Source organism: Sceloporus undulatus, chromosome 8 (assembly GCF_019175285.1).
Source record: "Sceloporus undulatus isolate JIND9_A2432 ecotype Alabama chromosome 8, SceUnd_v1.1, whole genome shotgun sequence".
NCBI classification, from domain to species: domain Eukaryota; kingdom Metazoa; phylum Chordata; class Lepidosauria; order Squamata; family Phrynosomatidae; genus Sceloporus; species Sceloporus undulatus.
In genome coordinates, this window is record NC_056529.1 from 30,274,069 (window position 1) to 30,289,145 (window position 15,077).

Genomic DNA, 15,077 nt, shown 5'->3' on the forward strand with positions numbered 1-15,077 from the left:
GGTTTTTATTTTGCTCAGTATTTCAACTCCATGATGTTTGCATGGATTGGATTGGTAACCCTGAAAGAAGCACAGTGGGACTGACTAGTATGCTGTCTGTCACCTATATTTATTTTCTGCAAGAAGTAGTAGCGTGGGTGCATTGATTCTGAGGAAAACATAATTTAATGTATGTCTTGTGCATCTTCCAAGGTGCTTATGGTCACAGATTATCCCAATTTTCTTCTCATAATAAGCCTCAGAGGCATCTTGGGCCTGAGGTAGCGAGGTCTTTTCTTTAAAGAACAGAACCAACATAAAAGGTGTAGAATGAGGCTTGAAAAGGAAACCAGTGGTGTATGTCAGCAAAGCTTGAAGACCCTTGGGTTTATGCATGCTCACCTTTAAGGTGTTATGTTCCCCCACTCACTCTTCCTGACTTGTTGGCGCACTGATTTGCCGCGTAAACCAACACTGGGAGCTAGATTTTAATCATTTTCTCAAACAAACAGGTTCCACTCCTGGTTTGCACAATAGGTATAAGTCCTTATGCGTGCTGCATCTGGGTCAAACAGGGCTAGCAGTGCTTTGCTGCACATGTGACACACCAGGATGAAGGGAGCACATTGGTGTCAGGAATCCCTCAAGCCCTGATCATGTCTGGATCCTGCAGTCTCTAAATGCATCTTCCACTACTTCTCTATCCGCTAATGTTAAATATTGCTGTTGTTGTTTCACACCATACGTTCCTCTTTGCTGCCTTATTATCTCAATACGAGACTTGAGGACTTTTCGTTACATTCTGCAAACCCGTTTGTTTATATTAGAATAACAGGATTGCATAGGATTGGCTGCTTGTGTGTCTTTAATAAGATCTTGTGTTTCCCCCCCATTTCTCTTAGTACTGAAAGGAAAGAAGCTCAGTTTGCCAGCATAAGTGCCAAAACATAATCGCCAGCATCTGTCCTCCTGGATGCTTAGACAGAACAATCCTTACCACAAGCAAAAGGCGAAGATGCTTGAGACAGAGAGTCTCCCGCTCTTGCAAAGAGTCACCGGAGAAGAACCAGCGGACTTCTGTTTGATGCATCTCGCCTTTATCTTTTTTTATTACTATGTATAAAGATTTTTTACATAAAGAAACTTAATACTGTGTGAATTTAATTCAGTGCGTAGTTTCAATTGGAATAGCTCCAAAAAGTGAGTTTTTTTTTTTTGTGGGGTTGTTTATGACCAGGAATAAGTGCAAACACTTACTTATTTTCAGAGGTGACTTTATTTTGGAGGCACACAAGATGGATGGTAACCATTCTCCTCTTTCATTTCAAATTTTCATTCCACTGTATTTATTTTGCCCCCAGAGGATGCGCAATGTGTATCAAATGAAATCAAACTAGACACGACAGAAAATGTTCATGGTTTTCATGTATATCCTGAGTCACGTTTCTTCTCTCCCTTTGAAAGTAAGGGTTCTCTTGTAGTATCTGCTAATGCATATCTTGTCCTCTACCTCTGTTAATGTCCTGAAGACACTAGCTTCAAAGTATTTGGTGCCAAGGCAGGTTGTTCTGACTAGAGTCCTTGCTTTTGTGGTTTGGCGGCAGACAGTTGTATTTTTTTATTCACGTTTTTAGGGGTGCGTCAAGCTCTACTTTTCTCAACCGCAACCTTTGTGTTGAACCTGTGATAGTTGTCCATTTAAATTAATCTGTCGTTGGCAATTTTTAACAAGTCTAAAACTTTTTTTAAAATACAAAATACTTTTACAGTACAAGAAATGTCCACGTTCCGCTTTCCGCCCGTTTGAGACGTGCCAGTTTTGGACATCTAGTACCATTTTTATATCCCCGAATCCACCGCACCAAGTACTATTCTTTATCATCTATCCATAATTCCCTTTTTTACTGAGCTGTTGCATGACTTATCCTGTGTTACCATCCTAAATAAACATTTTATGAAGTGGTTTGCATTGTGATGGTGTTCTGGAACGACCGCTCGGCTATCGTGGAGAACAATTGAAATATGTAATTGTTCAGAAATGAATTTGATCATGTCTGAATCTAAATGCAAAACTAATCCAAGACATAACACCCAAAACACTCATGCTTAAAGTCTTGAGGTGTTTTACTGGGATAGAAACAGCTGCAAGAGCATAGTTAGAATATACAGTATGCTCTTGTGGCATATATTCTCAGAAGGGTTGGGAACAAAACTCAAATTGGAAGAGGCATCTGGTAGCAACTTTAAGACTACCTAAAGAAAGAAGTTGGCAGCATGGGTTTTTGTAGACGTAAGTCTACTTTGTCTGAATGCATCTGAGGAAGTAGGCTTTAGTTTATCAAAGCTGCTGCTGCCACCAACCATCTTTCTCTCAGTCTCAAGATCTCTCTACATACTGTTTCTACAGATTAACACAGCTGTATCTTTGAATGGAAGAGGCAGTTACTACTGGTAGAAGAAAATGGTGGAAAGACAGAGGCTGAAAGGAGAAATCTTTACTGAGAATTATGAAATCTTAAACGCCTGTCGAGAAAAATGCGGCACTTCACTGCCTTGAAACATACTTTTTGCTTGCGCTCAATACAAAACCTCCACTTTTTCTTAAAGAAACAATTCTCCCTTTATTGTGCCTGATGCCACTCTGAATTGTGGCTCCACCTAATATATATTAAACAGGGTTGCTGGGAGTTGCAGTCCAAGGAATTAGAACAGGCCCTTCATGGATCCCAAAACCTATGGATGCTCTAGTCCCATTAAATGCAATGGAGGAGGAAGTTGCATTTAGAAGAGGTCCTTGGTGTCTGCTGGGCTTCCAGGACTTTCCCTTGCAGAGGCTGACCCAGAGAGAGAGAGAGAGACCCAGAGACCGATCCCTCCTTGTTTTGCTACTCAGCCGAAAGGCCGATTCTCCAGCTAAACCTATTAAAATTACAAAATTAATATACATATATATTAAAGGCACCACCATCCAAGTTCCTTCCCTCTGGCTTTTCATGGCAGTGCTTTTTCATTGCAGCTTTGCAAATGGAGGGAGCTGAAAGGCTCCAAGGGGCCATCCCTTCCTCCTCGTCCTCCATCCAGCTGTAAGGCTTTCCAGCAGCATTGGCATCAATGGAGGATGGAGGGCCATTGTCTGCAGCAATGGATCTTCTGGGAGCCTCCTTTTCTCAAGCCACTTCTTCCCTCTTAGGAAGCCAAAGGGCTCCTTGCAACTCCCAAACTACAACTCCCAGAATCCCAGCCACTGATTCGAGGACCATGGGCTGAAAACTATAAATTCCAAAAAGACCAACGTTGATTTATTTCTTATCTTTTATTCGCCATTTCGTATAAAGGGACACCAGCCTTTGACTCTGCCATTGCATTGAATGGGACTTGAGCGTCGTGGGTTTTGGGATCCACAGCTACCCTTCAATGTTTTCTGAATAATAACAACAATAATAATAAATTATACATCTTTTAAATGATAAAAAGAGAGAGAGAAGGGGGGTCTCAACCTTTGGAAATGCCAAGCCTTGCTGGTCTGAAGAGTTTTGTTTGGAGAAGGGAGGCTCCTGGGAAAAGAAGAGGAGGCCATTCTCCTCAGGTGCATTTAGATGCAATCATCATCATCATCATCAGCTCAAAAGCCTCCATAGACTTCGGTTTGATCAAGTTCTGGCTCATAAAGAACATTCCTAATACAAGACCGCCATCTGGTGGCGCCTCTAAAGCACTGCAGCCTCTTTGAACTTCCTATCAACTTCTATGGATCGACCCAGAGAGAGAGAGAGAGAGAGAGGCGCAGAGGTCGAGCAAGAGATAGACCCAGAGAGAGCGTCTAAGAAACCGAAGGGGGCGGGGCCAAGGTGGAGCATGCGCAGAAAGGGAATTGAGGTTTCTGCCTGTGAGGAGTTCTGCCAGGAGTTATATTTCGGGCTTCTGGCCCAGATGAGTCCCAAAATGTCCTCCACTATGAGGACGCTTTCTGTCACAGAAGTAAACTCTCTCCCCAAAAAGAGGGTGACCCAGGTTCCTCCATGGTTGAGAGGCCACCAGAAACAATCCAGTTTTTGACCCCCCCCACTTTAGCTGCCAGGGCTCAGTGATAGGGGATGCTGGGAGATGTAGTTTGTTGTGAGTCTTGAGCTTTTGGTGCCTCAGAGCCACCAATCCCGTTCCCAGAATTCCATAGCATGGGCTCTGGCAGGGGCCAAACACACTGAAGAAATAATCCACTCTTGAGACCGCTTTAACTGCCCTGGCTCAATGCTAGGGGATCCTGGGAACTGTAGTTTTCTGGAGACACTGAGCTTTCTCTGTCAGAGAGCTCTGGTGCCACAATAAACTAAATTTCCCAGGATTGCTTAGCACTCAGCCAGGGCAGTTAAAGTGGTCTCAAAGTGGGTTATTTCTGCAGCGTGTTTTGGACCCAAGATGACTAAACTGGGGTTGGCTGCATCCGCACTACAGAAATAGTCCGGCTCGACACCACTTTAACTGCCTTGGCTCAAGGATATGGAATTCTGGGAAGTGTAGTATGTTGTGGCCCCAGAGCAGAGCCCGAAATATAACTCCTGGCAGAACTCCTCACAGGTAGAAACCTCAATTCCCTTTCTGCGCATGCTCCGCTTTGGCCACGCCCCCTTCGCTCTGTTTTCATTTTGTTTCCCCAAGCTCAAATAGGCGGAGTGCGCATGCGCGAAGAAAAGAGATCGCTGCAGCCGGCTGTGTGACGAAGAGCGCGAGAAGGTGCAGCAACAGAGTGCGCCGTGCGTCATACGTCACGACGCAGTGTTGTCAGTAGGTGACCTGCTTTCGAGGCAGGTGCGCAGCGCGGCAGAATAAGGAGGGCTGTTCCTGATCGGCGGCAGGGGGCGCTGTGGCAGGTGAGGGGTCTTCGGCGGGAAGAGCCTTGGCGGGTTTTCTAAGGGAAGGAAGGGCTGGGAAGGCTGTTTGAGACCCTCTTTTGCTCCTGGGCTGCATCCACACTGGAGAAATAACCCGGTTTGGCACCAGTTTAACTCTTTTCTGCCTCAAGGCTATGGAATTCTGGGAGTTGGAGTTTGTTGTGGGGGCCTCTGGGCCCACAACAAACTGTAACTCCCAGAATTCCATAGCCTTGAGGCAGAAAAGAGTCAAAGCGGTGCCAAACTGGGTTATTTATGCAAATGTTATTCATGAGTCTCCATCTCTAATGAATAATGCATCCTTCTCATGGAATAACATGCGTCTCTGAAATGTCTGGCGTAGCGGTTTGAGGGTTGGACTAGGAGTCCGGGGTTCGAATCCCAGCCCAGCCATGGAAGCCCATTGGTTGACCCTGGGCAAGAAGTCACACTCTCTCAGCCTCAGAGGATGGCAGTGGCACACCTGACAAGTCAATGTGAAGTCGGAGGCTTTCATGGGCGGCATCCATAGTTTTTTGTGGGTTCCTTCCTTCCTTCCTTCCTTCCAATGATATGTTGCAACACCTTTATATTTCATTGTATCAGAATAGGCTTTTGTGGATACATGGCTCTTGTCAGTGAAAGATCACACTGCACTACATCTCTTTACTCTCTTAAGTGCCACAAATTCACTCTTGTATTAAGTATGGCTGAGTTCCTTCCATTGGGTTTGCTAGCTGAAAATCAAACATGAAAAAGACATTCATGGCGCCACAGAGGCTGATAGATTGGAAGCGGTCTCTGTCTTTAAGTCTTTAAGGCGCTACGTTTTCTATGGTGAAACCTAGAGCGCCTTAAAGGCTAACAATGACAGGCAGTAAAGGCTTCGTAAAGCTCATGTCACAACAAACTCTTGGCTTTCTAAGGTGCTGAATACTCCCTTCGTTGTCTATGTAGGCTGGATTCAAAGTCCATATTAATGCCTTTATTAGGCCCAAAAGCACAAAACGTACTGTATAACTCTTTGAAACCATAGACTTCTCAACAAGTAAAGACCCTGCTCCAGAGAGTAGAATCAGGTCTTATGGTTTTCAGTTACAGAAGGTTAGATTTTAGTTGAACTTCTTGATAGTAAGAGCAGTTTTGCGATGGAGCAAATTGACTAGAGATGTGGAGGGTTCTCCTTCTTTGGTTGTCTTCAGAAAGAGGCTTAGCTGGAGAACCTGCATGGAGCAGGCGGTTGGATTCGATGGCGCATGAGGCCCTTTCCAAGCCTGTGATTCTAGGTATAAAAATGGGGAGTCCACCTTGAATACGTGGATCATTAACTTAAGATTCACCAAGCACCACTCCTAATGTTGCTGGTCCTGCCAGGAACAGGAGGAGCAATAAAAGCAGAGCAATAAAAGTTCATTCTCTGCTTCACAATACAATGTCTATGTATATTAGGGAAGGCCTTCTTGAAGTCAGCAAGAATTTACTTAGGCATCTTTGAACAATAGGGTAGTAAAAAGTAGACTCTGGGGTGTAACTGTAAACTATGACCTGCCTCATTGATGGAGATTGGAGGAGGAAAGCTTTACATCTTATAAAATTTGAATCTGATTTGCATCATTATCGTTGGCATTAAGAAAGCAAATCTTATTGGAAATACCAGTACGATTCCTTAGCGCTTTCATTTTCTTCTGCAGGTGGTGAAGAAGTAAGTGCAGCCACAACAACGTTCCCACAATGCCTGGGATGGTCATGTTTGGAAGGCGCTGGGCCATTGGCAGCGACGACTTTGTCTTCCCAGGGGCTTTTGAGCTTTTTATCAGACTGATCTGGTAAGGTTTGTTTCGGTTGTGTTGTCTACAGCGGTCTGGATGCTGTCCAGAAATAAATTTCAGCAATGCTTGATTTAAAAACAAAACAACACAAGGAATGGTAGCAATTGAGCTCATGCAAAAGCTGAACGCTTTGAGTGAACATTTCTTGCATGGATCACAGGCGATGTTCCCTTAAGCGTAAGAAACAGACCTTTGCACATGTCTGAATTCTTCATATCCCAAGCGCGAACCCTAGCAATCAGTTTGAAAGCAAGTGCTAAAGCAAGGTGCTGGAGATGTCATGTTAAAATTACATCCATATATCTCTATCATAAATGTGTGCAAGTTAAAAGGACAGATAAAATCTTTGAAAGAAAAAGCAAACAGGAAAGCTTTTGACACTTGCCTGGCTGCTAAGGATGAGGCTGGTCACCGTCTGGGTGTTGTATTTGTGTCTGTGTGACCTATTTTTGAGCCGTGCTTTACATTGTGTGTTTAATGTAATTCTGTCTTAATACCTTGTTTCTTTATGTTTTAATCGCATCCTTTTATTTACTACAGTATTACTATGGGCTGCCTAGAGTTCCCTCTTTCATACATCATATGGCCGATATCTAAAGCAGAATTTACTATCCTAAGGTAGAGAAAGGAGCAGCAATTCCTTTAAAGAGGATTAGATGAATGGATGGGGGATAAGGCTTTCAGTGGCTACTAGTCATGATGTTTATATGTTGTTGCTGTTGACTGTTAGTTGCCTTCAGGTCGACTTTGGCTCAGGGTAACCCTATGAATGAGACACTTCCAAGCCCTTCTATCTTCAGCTGCTGTGCTTAGATCCTGCGGGCTCTTGGGCCATGATCTCCTTGATGGAGTCTGTTCATCTAATGTACAATCTTCTTCTCTTTTTACTATCCACCACCTTTCCTAGCATTTCCTTTGTGACTTTATTTAGTAATTGCTGATTGTAATATAACTAGTTATATATTACATCCAATATGCCTCTTAATGCCAGTTTCTGGGGAACATGTGCAGAAGAACGCAGTTGTGTTGACATCCTGCTCCTGAGCTCCCTGTGGATGATCAGTTGGCCACTGCGTGAGTGAAATGCTGGGCCAGCTAATCCTTTGGTTTTATCCAGCATGAGTCATCTTATGTTCTGAACTACTTTTATGTGCAGCTGAGGGATCACTATACTGGAGTTCTGAGGAGAAGCTAATGATACCTAACACATTTTTGGCATTATTTCAAAGCGGCATTTCTCTGTGTTCTCTGGGGGAATTTATGATATTCATACAGTACATCTCTTCTCTGAAGTGCTACGATTACAGTGAATCCTTGGTGTCTGCTGGGGTTTGGTTCTAGGACCCCCATGGATACCAAAATCCATGGATGCTCAAGTCCCATTATATACAATCGTGTATTAAAATTGAATCCATCTGTACAGAGGGCTGGATGTGGCAACCAGAATAATTAGTAAATGCCTGTGTTTTGAGAAAAGGAAATGGTTACTGTGTTAAAAGAGCCCAAGGTTGTAGTAGTCTGTAGGCATGCAAACCTTTCAGGTATGTAAATGTTGCTTTGTTTTGTTTTAGCTGAACAGTATTCAAAGACATTGCTATGTTAGTCTGGAATATCAGTGCGCAAAGGGATCTTGGAGGCAAACTGAGAGAAGGAAGGTGTTCAGTCCAGTATGTAAGAAATTTGAAGGTGCCTGGAATTAGTTTTGGTTAGAGCCAAGGGCCGTCTCATCAAACCTCCTCTTTTCTATACTGGCCATCCATATGCCTTAGGGAAGCAAACATTCAAGACTAGAAGGCAGTTATAACAGGTCCACACTCAATATTGGTCCCCAGCAACAGTTATTCAGGAATCTATTGTCTCTCACCCTAGAGGTTCTGTATTGATAGCTTTATCTCACTCTGCGCTGGGGAAACTCAAGCTGAATCTGAACCTAGGTTTCTTCAGGGGGCCATTTGGTGGTTTCCAAACTTCTGTATGGGATTTCCCCCATTCTGAAAGGCTGAAATGCCTCTCCAAAGAGTTAGCTACTGGCTAAAGCATTCTAAATTAAAATATGCTGGTGTTTTGGTCCTATAGTTTTACCTTTGTACCACAGAAAGGGCGTCATAGCCAGATGTGCCATGGCTTTTCCACGTTCCTTTGGTGCTGCGTCATGTAGACCCAGTGCCAGAGGAGCACCGTGATGCCACCTGCCTTGTGGTTCTTTGCGTGGCGTCTTCTGAGTGGCTAAAGGCTATCACGGCTCTTCTGACCATGAATCCATCCTTGAACGATGAAACGTTTCTTGATGACTACCGTTTAAAGTATAAACTTCACTGTATTCTTTGGGAGTTACCTCTGCTGGCTGAAGTGTTTGAGACTTGTAAAGAATGGTTATGTTTATAAGTCCATGTTAACCATGTTAGTCATGGTTTGTTGCTTTAGGGTGTGAATTGTCCCAGAGATTGAGCACAGACAAACCATTTGGGTTTCCCCATTCTGCTTTGTGGTTTATCCCTTGCCCTCTATGTGTCATTCAGGTTTGGAGAAGGAGCCATTCTTCTGGGTTTGGATAATGAAAATAATATAAGAGTGGTTTAAATGAGTTTAAATGAGGAAGCACCAGTGATGCCACCTGCCTTGTGGTTCTTTGCGTGCGTCAAGTGCTTCTGAGCTAAAGGCTATCACTGCATCGTCTGCCTGACAATGAAATCTATTCTTCTGGGTTTGGATATGAAAAAATATAAAGAGTGGTTTTAAATTAATCAAAGGGCCGGAAACCGTGCCTTATGAGGGAGGACTAGGGAGCTGGGTATGTTGTAGCCTGGAGCAGATGGAAGAGGGGATATGATAGCCCTCTTTAAGTATTTGAAGGGATGTCATATTGAGGAGGGAGCAAACTTGTTTTCTCGTGCTGCTCCAAGAATAGAACACAGAGCAATTGATGCAAGTTACAAAAGAGATTCCAGCTCAACATTAGGAGGAACTTCCTGACAGTGAGGGCTGTTTTGACATGTGAACAGATCCCTTGGAGAGTGTGGAGTCTCCTTCTTGGAGGTCTTGAAACAGAGGCTGGATGGCCATTTGTCAGGGAGGCTTTGATTGGGAATTCCTGCATGGCAGAATGGGTTGGACGTGGAATGGCACTTGAGGTCTCTTTCCAATTGTATAATTCTATGAAATCAACATCAATGGTTTTTAATTTGTGGTGTGTGGCTGGCTGACAAACTAGTTTGTGGTCCGAACATTAGCTTTTTAAGAGTTCTGTTTCAGACACAAAAACATTCATATATTCAGCAAGCAACAGTTTGTGGTTACCAGTCGTTGTGAACCTGCCAGTGTGGGAATAACTCGAACATTCACTACTACTGTGTTCTTTTTTCCCTGTGTGGCTGTTCAGTCACTGCTGAAGATATGGTTACTGGAGGCAGCATTGAGGCTGCAGGTAATCCTCCCATGCAAGCACCTCTGAGCTCATAGTCTGCAGTCTTCTGAGGCAAGCAAGAGACAGCTGACCCTCATTTTTTACTGAGACCCTCAAGCGGAGGGCAAAGCTGCTACACTTTACTCTTGTGTACCTACATACTCAACCATGTGTTTTTGCTGTCCTCAAAATAATGCAAATAGCAGGATTTATTTAATTTAATAAAATTGACATTTAATTTAATGATTGTGTTAAATTGTATAGACTGCTAATTTTTGCAAAAGCAGAGAACATGACTTTGTTTTCTCAAAAGGGGCAGTTGGAACAGATTTGAAGACTCAGTAAATATTTCTTTTATGTAGGCATTTTTACTGTACATTATTAATATATTATTTAAACTCTCATTTTACTCAGGTACTTAGGGATAGTAGGGATCCGTTTTGTTCATAAGGGGAAACCTTTGTTCCAGAATTGCAGTTTCCTGTTTGGGACGCAATTCTAAAACAAATCTGGTGGAAGAGAATAACAGTGCGATACTTTGCCACAGACTACTCTTGCTTGTGTTGCATGGAAATACCTTGTGACAAGATTGTGATCTCCATGAATACACTTCTGGAAATAGTGTTAACTGGTGTGGTGTAATTGAAATTGCTTATTGCCACTCTGAAGATAGTTTCACGTGATACTATCAAAGTGGCAATTACTTGTATTAGCTTATTAAAGGCCTTGCTTTTATATCTGTCCTTCTTACAAGTAAGCCCTTTAACCAATGTGATTAGACTACATCATGAAGAATTCCCTTTTCTTTTCTGCGTTTGGGTGAAGATGGCACTGTTGGGTGAATATTTACTTGTTTTAACAAGTAATGAAAATTCATGTAGGTAGTTAAAAAACAACAAGAGTGAATATTTAAAATAACAGATTAGAGAACGTAACAACATTTTAAACATGTTGCATTTTTAAAAAAGGGAATAAAACAGTAAGCACACCATTAACCTCCCTTTGTTTCTTTATAAATGACCAGTCTCCCAAATGCTTGTTGGAAATATCTTCACCTTCCTATAGAGCAGTGAGTTCCCAAACTTTGGTCCTCCAGATGTTTTTGGATGTTCAGTCCCAGAACCACTGAATGTGGGCCAAACCTCTGGCGGGTTCTGGGAGTTGAAGTCCAAAACAAAAAAATGCGGGAATTATTCTTAGACTGAAACTGTGGAGGCTTCTGTATCAGCTTAGTTCTGGATATATGTTGAGTAATTGTACTGTGAAACTACTGTTGTATACCAAGCAAGGCTTTCTTAGCTGGTGATATGTAATGCTGTGTTCTGTTTCTTTCCTACAAGTGGATTTGGAATTTTGGTGTTTAATTCCATTCACAAAGGACAATTTAAACTGTGGCTGGAGGAGGTTGTTGCACAGCTATCTTTCTCTCCTCCTTGTTCTTCTGGCAGCCATAATATGTGCTTTATCTTCTATTTTGTATATCAGCATGCAAGGTAAAGGACAATTTATATTGCACACGGGCCCCTTCACATTTGTCGTCTTTCGACTTTGCAGATTTGATTATTAGCGGATTTTATTAATAAGTTCAGTCTAGAATCTCTAGGTCCTCCCAGTGCAATCGTATCTGTGGTCAACTTAAACCAAAAGTCATCACTGAAGGACCGAGAGATTACTGAGAGAGCACTCCATTATGGTGCCATAAGTCAGGACCTCCAAACTGGGACAAATGTATGACAAACGTGACGAAATTTTTCACACATGGAGGACACATTTTGGAAAAAAATGGAGATGCTCAAAAATTGGATGGGTTTTGTTTTAATTTATATAAAATGGCATGTTGCGTAGGCATGATAAAAAATGGAGACATTTGGCATTATTCCAAGACAAGGGCAAAATGTGCCTGCCCTTTCTGGCCAAAAACCAGAAGAGGAGGAAGAGTGGAAGAAGCAGAGGAGGAGAAGCGGAGAAGAGAAAAGCAGGAAGAAGAGGAGGAGAGGAGAAGAAAAAGGGGAGAAGAGGGAAAGGATGAGGTGGAGAAAAGAGGTGGGAGAAGAAGAGAGGCAGGAGGAGAAGAACAGGAAAAGAGGAGGAAGAACAGAAGAAGAGGAGGAAGAAGAAGAGGAGGAGAGGGAGACGAAGAAGGGAGGATGAGAAAGAAGAAGAAAGGCCTCTTGCCACCTGCCTTGAGCCTCCGGGCCGGCGAGGGAAGCTTCAAGGCAGGAGAAAAGGGTCCCCCTCACGAGAGACCCTTCCTCCCTGCCTTCTACCTCCTGGGCCAGCGAGGAACTTCAAGAAGGGAGAAAAGGTCTCCCCGAGGCAAGCCCTTCGTCCCTCCGTGAAGCCTCCGTGGCCGCGGGGAAACGGCAAGGGAGGGGATAAGGGGCCTTGCGAGCAGACCCTTTCCCCTGGCCCGCTCCCAGCCCCCTCCGCTGCCAGCGGATTGAATCCAAGCAGGGAACGAGCCGCGTTCTGTAGTCGATTCTCTTTGCCCGCCTGGTGTCGGGGGGGGGTGGGGGGTTCTCCGTCCCGGGGGGCGGGGCCAAACCCGGGGCGAGACCGTGTGTCCCACCCCAAACCGGGAAAGTCCCCCGCCCCCAGGCAGGATAGGCAAGCTACCCCATTAGGCATTGTTCAAATAAATTGCTCTGATACAATACCAGAATTAATAATTTGTTCTGATTAAAATTCAGGATGGCGTAGTTAAAATGGATAATATTATCCAATAATAATGAGCGATCAAATATCTGTGCAGTGACTTATATTTATAATAATCTGGTATTATTATTGTTACTTGTGTATGTTGAGGATTATAGCTCCTCCCGTTGTAGGGATCATGTTGAAAACAGTATGAAAATGGTCTGTTTGCTGTTCTCAAGGTTAGGATCTAAAACCCAAGAACATAATACTGGAAAGGCTGACCCAGCATTGGTTGGCATTTGTATATATTAATCTTCCTCTCTTTCCTGAATGGATTCATATTACAAGGTTTTTGTAAAGAGCCACTAAAATACATAGGCCACAATCCTGTCTCCCACTGCCTGGAAATAAAATTGTGTTGAAACTCATCAGAGTTATTTCTGAGTAAGTGTGCCTAGTAATACTCTGTTCAGTTCTGTTGGTGCTGTCTGCATCATGCACATAGCACTTGTTTGTGTGTGATGTAGTAAATACTACCCTTTTGCTATTGCTTACTTTTCACTTTGTTATGTCTTAATCCACCCTTTTAAAAAACCTTCAAGTATGCAATCTGATACATGAATCCAACTTTGCCTTCAGGAACCATTTCCCAACCCGGGCCTAGGAAGTTCTCTTCCAAATTGCTGTACCTACGCCTTGCCCTTTATTTGCCTAACTGTCTGGGCTGTTGTGGGAGCCGTCTGGGTGTCAGACAGCAGAGTGAATTGTGAAAGGACTATGATCAGGGTGCCAATTTGGAACCGTCATGCCAGGTAAGGAGACTCAGGCCTCTTAGCTGAAGCGGGGGGAGATAACTATCAGGTACTCCAGGGAATGTGTCTCTGGTGTATTTAATATTTCAGATCACTTACTTAATCTTCTTGGAACATGGATTATTTAGGGTCTCTGCAGGTTTGTGCTCTTTTGTAGAAGAAACTGCATGAATACCCAGACCTGGCAGTGTTACCATATACTTACAGAAAGTCCCAAGTTCAATTCCTTATATCTCCAGGTAGGGTGAGAGAGGGGGGAAACTGCTTGAACATCAAGAGAACCATTGCCAGTCAGTGTAAAATAATAATAAGAATAATAAATAATAATAATAATAATAATAATAATAATATAAAATTAAATAAAAATTTATATTATTTATGTTTATATTTATACCCCACCTGTCCTCTCAGTGCAGGGACCAAGGCGGCTTTCTTTTCTCTTCCGCTCCCCAAGGCTGAAGGCAGGGCACAATACACAATTAAAACACACATAAACCCACAGTTAATATACAACACAATAAGATCATTACATAACATACATCATAGATACATATACAATTAAAAGATTTAAAATTGACTGGGTAGGCCTGGCCGGAAAGAGGTGTGTCTTAGCTAAAGCTGTTTTCAAAGCAACAATACAGCACATGTTTTACACCCCCCAAAATAAAGACACATGACTGATTAAACTGACTGGCTCACTTTGGAGGTATGCTATTTAAATGATGCATATGTCCTAAGAGTCCGAGCTGCGCGGAAGCCATCTCTTCTTGACCAGTACTCTTGTCCGTTCTCCTTGCAGCTGGGCTCTCTCATCTTCCACTGTTGTGGCCTGTCGTCATTGTCTATGATCCTCTTGGCGGAAGAACGACGCTCTAACATTGCCTACACTGCCCCAACCGCAATGGCGAGCAGTCAGTCAGGCCAGCTCTTTCACAATGTCAAGAAGACGGCAACTCGAGTGTGGGAGAAAAGGATCCGGCGGCTGTGCTGCTGCTCGTGCAAGTATGACCACCGAGTGGGCTTTTACCAGCATCGCTGAGCTTTCGCAGCATACTTCTCAGTAAAAAGGGATGTTTTCCCTGCCTTTAAACATTCTCCTGGGTCTGCTATTTTGGTATATTTATTGTATTATACTTACTTACTGTACTTACTTATGGTATTTATACCCCACCAGCCCTAAAGGTTCTCGAAATGCACTTGCCAGTCCTCTCTTGGTGTGTCATTGCAAGCATATAACTTTATACATTAATTACGTAGCTGGAAAAAATATGGTGTGCTTCAAAATAACTTGTTTGCTGATTTTTGCAATTGGTTGTATTGCTTGTTAGGATCCCTAAATGCACCCATCAGAGCATTTTTCAGCTCTTTTGAAAACCACAAAACAACTTATTTCCTGTGACAAACACAAACGGGAAATTATATCCAACCCCCCAAAAAATCAGCTTACAAATTGAAATGTAGAATATGTAAAAATCAATAAATAAAATGCGTAGATAAAGACTTAAATAATATGAAGCCGATGCATCAAAAAAATGTCATGTTTTTAGTT

The 15,077-nt window shown here is 43.0% G+C and overlaps 1 protein-coding gene across 1 annotated transcript in view; it reads right to left on the reverse strand.

Annotated features, from left to right (window-relative positions):
- Positions 1-15,077, reverse strand: part of EIF2AK1 (eukaryotic translation initiation factor 2 alpha kinase 1) — a 43,593-nt gene that overhangs the window by 16,687 nt on the left and 11,829 nt on the right. The gene's annotated exons all lie outside the window — the stretch shown is intronic.